We start from the raw sequence: 6,000 nt of genomic DNA, 5'->3' as shown, positions 1-6,000 counted from the left end.
AGGAATTAGAGGTATAGGATGTTAACTTGAGGGGATGGTAGAATCTGGTGAAGATTTTTGATAAGGGGAAGGGGAAATAGACATGTTTGCCAGCAGTAGGGAAGGAACCAGTAGATAGGGAAAGAATAAAGATTCAAGAGAGAGAGGAGCCAATTAAGTATGCCATTATCTGGAAAAAAGATAGGGATGAGGAGAGGGTGGGATCTAGGGAAAATGTACAGGTGGTTTGTTGTTGGTAGTGTTCAGTCATTCGGTCATATCTGACTCTCTGTGACTCCACAGACCACAGAACATCAGGTCCCTCTATCCCCCATTACCTCTCAAAGTCAATCCAAGTTTACGTTCATCATTTCCATGACACTATCCATCTCATCCTCTGCCATCTTCTTTTCCTTTTACCTTCATTTTTTTCTAACATCAAGGACTTTTCCAATGAGTTTTTCCTCATAATGTGGCTAAAATATTTAAGTTTTAGATTCAGTGTTCGACCTTCCAGTGAATATCCTAAATTATTTTCTTTAAGTATTGACTAATTTGATGTCCTTGTTTTTCAAGGGTCTCTCAAAAGTCTTCTCCAGTATCACAATTTCTGTGGTGCTCAGTTTCCTTATTGTCCAACTCTCACAGTCACACATTGCTACTAGACAATATAAAGCTTGGACTATATGAACCATTGTCAGTAAGGTGAACTCTCTGCTTTTCAGTATGCTGTCCAGACTTGCCATGGCTTTGCTTCCAAGGAGCAAGCAACTTTTAATTTCATGGCTGCACTTACAATCTGCAATGATTTTTGAGCCCAAGAATATAAAATTTAAAACTGCTTCCATTTCTTCTCCCCCTATTCACCAGGAAGTGTTAAGACCAGTGGCCAAAATCTTCATTTTTTTGATGCTAAGATTCAAGTCCTCTTTTATACTCTCCTCTTTCACCCTCACAAAGAGACTTCTTAATTCCTTGCCATTTTCAGCATATTATTATCTGCATATTTAAGATAGCTGATTTTCTCTAGTCAACCTTAATTCCACCTTTTGATTATCCATTCTGGCAATTCACATGATGTACATGTAACTTGAATAAACAAGGCGACAATATAAAGCTTATTGTTTTCCAGACTTAAACCAGTAAGTTACTCCATGTTTGGCTCTAACTGTGACTTCTTGGCCCACATACAGGTTCCTTAGGAGACAAGCCAATGAAAAAGAGGTAGATTTTTTTCTTTTTTTTTTTTTTATGAAACTCCTTGTTTTCTCTATAATCCAGTGGATGTTGGCAATTTGGTCTCTAGTTCCTCTGACTCCTTCAAAGCCAGCCTGCTCCTCTGGTATATCTTGGTTCACAAATTGCTGAAGACTGCTGGTGTGTGAAAGGAGTAAAATGTTCAGCAATTTGAACATCCCTTGGCATTACCCATCTTCAGGATTGGGATGTAAACTGAAATTTTCCAATCCAGTGACTACTGCTGAGTTGTTCAAATTTAATGCCATTTTGAGTACAGAAGTTTAGCAGCAGCATCTTTTAGCATTTTGAATAGCTCAGCTGGAATTCCAACACCTCCATGATTTTTACTGCTAGCAATGCATCCTTCTCCAGGATATCTGGTTCTAGATTAGTAGCCACACCACCATGGTTATTGGTGATGTTGAGATCTATTTCATATAGTCCTTTTGTGTATTTTTTCTACCTCCTCTTAATTGTTCTGCTTCTATAAAGTTCCCATTATTTTTGTCTTTTATCATGCCCATTTTTCATAAAATGTTCCTTTGATATGTCTAATTTTCTTGAAAAGATCTCTTATCTTTTCTATTCTTTTATTTTCTTCTATTTCTTTTTTTTTAAATTTCTCTTATCCATCTTAGCAAAAAGAAGAGCCACCTTTGTAAGGCATGGAAAATACAGAATCATCAAAACAACAATAACATTAAGATGTTGTGTTAACAAGATCTCTTTTCAATTCAATCTAATTCAAAAAACATTTATTAAGTGTCTACAATATTCTAAGCACTGTGCCAGATGCTTGAGAATACAGAGATGAAAACACAACCATCCCTGCCCTCTAGAAGCTCTTTCTACCATAGGGGAAATAAGATTTGCACAGATAATTAAATATAAAACATAAAGTAAAGAGAATGCAATCTCAGGATTTGCAAGATGCTATTAATATTATCCTCATAGGGATTTGGCTAGTATTGTCTTTGTTAAAATAGAAATGAAATAGTTTGGAGAAGAATAAAATGCTTTTGGAATCAAAGCAGTAATGACAATGACCAAATTTGGTCATAGTGAATGGATGAATACATACATATATATATGTATATATGTATATACATACATATACACACATATATGTGTATATGTATATTTGTAGGTAAGTTTGGTTGGTTATTGTCCTTCCTTCTTGAAGAGGATGAAAGTGACATTACTATGTTTGAGTAGAGTTACAGTGTGTCTGACTATAGCTGATCGGACCAATACAATCTCAGAATTCTCTACCACAGGTAGGGCACAGACAGTCCATGTAAACATTTGGGTGGAATCTCTAAATTTGCTCATCTAGTGTTTCTTTTGAGCTTCTTCAATTCTGTTTTGCTTGTAGAGCACAGCATCTTCTCTAATGTGGGCATGCCATGTTGGATGGTCTTGTGCCAGTGTTTCTCATATCATGCAATCAATTCCAGTGTTCTTAAGAGAGACCTTGAGAGTATCCTTGTATCACCTTTTTTGACTGCGGCCTGAGCACTTGCCTTGTGTGAGTTCTACAAGTATAGGCAAGCATAGGTTTTGCATTTGAATGACATGGCCAGGCCACCAGAGTTGCACTGTGCAATAAAGTTTACAGTTTAGTTCAAGGAAGGATATCAGTGTCTGGTACCTTATCATACCAGATGATCTTCAGGAACTTCCTAAGACAATTCAAATGGAAGAATTTAGTTTCTTGGTATGGTGCTAGAATACTGTCCAGGTTCACAGGCATACAAGAATGAGGTCAGCACAATGGCTCTATAGACCTTCAGTTTAGTAGTCAGTCTAATACCTTTTCTCTCCCACACTTTCTTTTGGAGAATCCCAAACAGTGAGCTAGCTCTGTCAATGTGTGTATCAACCTCTGTGTCATTGCGTATATCCCTGGAAAGTACACTGTCAAGGTAAGTGAACTTATATACAACATTCAGCACTTATCCATTTGCTATAGCTGATGGTTCCATGTATGGATGGTGTGGTGCTGGCTGATGGGGTGCCTGTTTTCTTGGTGTTAATTGTTAGGCCAAAATTAGCACAAGCAACAGAGAATTGATCCATACTTTGTTGCATCCCAGCCTCAGCAGATGCACTGAGTGTACAATCAACTGCAAAGAGAAAATCATACACCAACACTCCCTCCACTTTAGTTTTGACTTGTAGCCTTTTCAAGTTGAATAATTTACCATCAGTGTGGTAGCTGCCTTGGATGTCATGTTTGTCCTCATTGAAGATATTTAGTAACATGGTTAAAAACATGATGCTAAAAAGCATGGGAACAAGCAATACAACCTTGTTTCACTCCACTGGTGACTGGGAAAGAACAAAAGCAGTATCCATTATCCAGAATCTGGGCAAGCATGTCATCATGAAACTGGCATGCAATACTTATGAACTTCTCCAGGAAACCAAATTTTGACATAATTTTTTATAAGCCTTCATGATTGACAGTATCAAAGGCCTTGGATATATGTACATATGAATATATGTATGTATACATGTATACACAGAAGTTGATTCGTACAGAATACCTGCAGAGTAGATGGAAGGTAGCCTTACAGGAGAATGCCCTTGCAAATGGGGTACTAGATAGAGGTGTTTTTTTGTCAGAGGACCGAAGTCCTCTGGCTTTCATAAATCAATTTTGAGAATTTACATGAATCAATGAATCTCCCTATACCTTTAAGTGTAAAATTCAGGGGTTGAACTAGATGACCTTTAAGGTCCCTTGCAATACCAAATCTATGATCCTAGACATTGTCTACACCCTTTGACACACTGATTCTACTACTGGACACATCAACTACAGAAAGACCCTACATATGCCTAAATATGGTAATATTTATTCTGTGTTAGAAAATAACTAGGAGGGGCCAAAATCAACATGTATGAGCAAAGGAATGAGCTTCCTTATTAAAATAATATGTTAAAAGAAATTCTAGCTTAGTGGAATCAACAAAATAATTGACTAAAACAGTTTTTCAGCCCAAGACAACATCAGGCCTTGGCGGTGACTGAATGAATGGTGGTGGCTTGCCACAGAAGATAAGGCGGTCAGAAAACTGGTCAGAAGGAGATTTCAGGGGACCCGTTAATGGCACTGAGAGTAGGACTCTGTTGAATGGCCCATATATGGTTCTGGGTCCCAGTCTCAGGGCAAAAAGGGACACTAGCAGGACCAGGGACCCTGGTCACATTTCCAGGGCAGAAAAAAAGTGCTTATGATCACTCAGAGGTGAGAGCATAGGCCAGAGAACATAGATCATACCACCTTGGAAGAACTGAAAACTTACAGAATGGAAAACTAGCTCTGAAAACAGCAGCATGAAAAACCTGAAGTTTGGCACAGTGTCCCTTCTACTCCAGGAGAAGATATCAAATTTAGCATAAAGTTAAAATTAAGAAATGGGCTTGAAAGATGATCAAACAAATAAGAAAGGAATCTGAACATAGAAAGTTACTATGGTGACAGGGATGGCCAAAATATAATTTCAGAAGAAGAGAACAAAATTAAAGCAACTATATGAAAAGTCTCAAAAATAAATGTGAATTGATCTCAGGCCACAGAAAAACTCATTTTTTTAAACCAAATAAGAGAGATAGGGGAAAAATTGGGGAAAGAAATGAGTGTGATGGAAGAAAATAATGAAAAAGAGTAAACAGCTTGGTAAATGAGACACCAAAAAATATACTGAAGAAAGTAACATCTTAAAAAGAATTAGCCAAATAGAAAATGATGTACAAAAATTCACTGAAGAAAGCAATTCCTTAAAAATTAGACCTGGGCAAGTGCACGTGTTTGTCCTTCATTGCCAAAGAAGACCATGCCATCAGAGAAATGATGACATGACTTGCACTTGACTTTGTTTTGAGTGAGGCTGTGCAAGTCACCAGTATCATTTCTCTTCCAGAGCCATCTGAATCCAGTGACCATATATTCATCAGGAAGACTGGAGATGACCCAGGATGAGGCAATTGGGGTTGAGTGACTTACCCAAGGTCACACAGCTAGTGAGTGTCAAATGTCTGAGGTGAGATTTGAACTTAGGTCCTCCTGACTCCTGCACTGGTGTTCTATCCACTGCACCACCTACCTGCCCCACTGGTGCAAGTAGAAACTAATGACTCCATGAGACATCAAGAAACAATAAAAACCAAATGAATGAAAAAAAAATAGAAGAAAATGGGACATATCTTATTGGAAAAACAACTAATCTGTAAAATAGATCCAGGAGAGATAATTTGAGAATTATTATTAAATAAGGAGCCTAGTCATAATCTTTCAAGAAATTATCAAGGAAAACTCTCCTGTTTTCTAGAACCAAAGGGTTAAATGGAAGTGGAAAGATTCAACTGATCACCTCCTGAAAGAGATCTCAAAATGAAAACTCCCAGGAATATCATAGTCACATTCCAGAACTTTCAGGTCAAGGAGAGAATATTGCAAACATCCAGAAAGAAGTAATCCAAATACTATGGACCCATGGTCAAGACAACACAAGATTTAGCAGGTTCTACATTAAAAGATTCAAGGGTGCGAAATATGAAATTCCAGAGGTCAGAGGAGTTCAGGTTACTACAAGAAATCACCTACCCAGTAAAACAGAACATAATCTGTTATGAGAAAAAATGGAAATTCAAAGAAATTGAGACTTTCAAGTATTCCTGATTAAAAGGCCAGAGCTGAATAATTTGACTTTCAAATACAACACTCAGGAGAAGCAGAAAAAAGTAAACAGTAAAGAGAAATCATAAGGGATTCAA

The sequence above is a fragment of the Notamacropus eugenii genome, chromosome 4 (assembly GCF_028372415.1).
Source record: "Notamacropus eugenii isolate mMacEug1 chromosome 4, mMacEug1.pri_v2, whole genome shotgun sequence".
In the NCBI taxonomy this organism is placed as follows: domain Eukaryota; kingdom Metazoa; phylum Chordata; class Mammalia; order Diprotodontia; family Macropodidae; genus Notamacropus; species Notamacropus eugenii.
The sequence above is the reverse complement of the archived record's forward strand: the minus strand, read 5'-3'. Positions refer to the sequence as shown.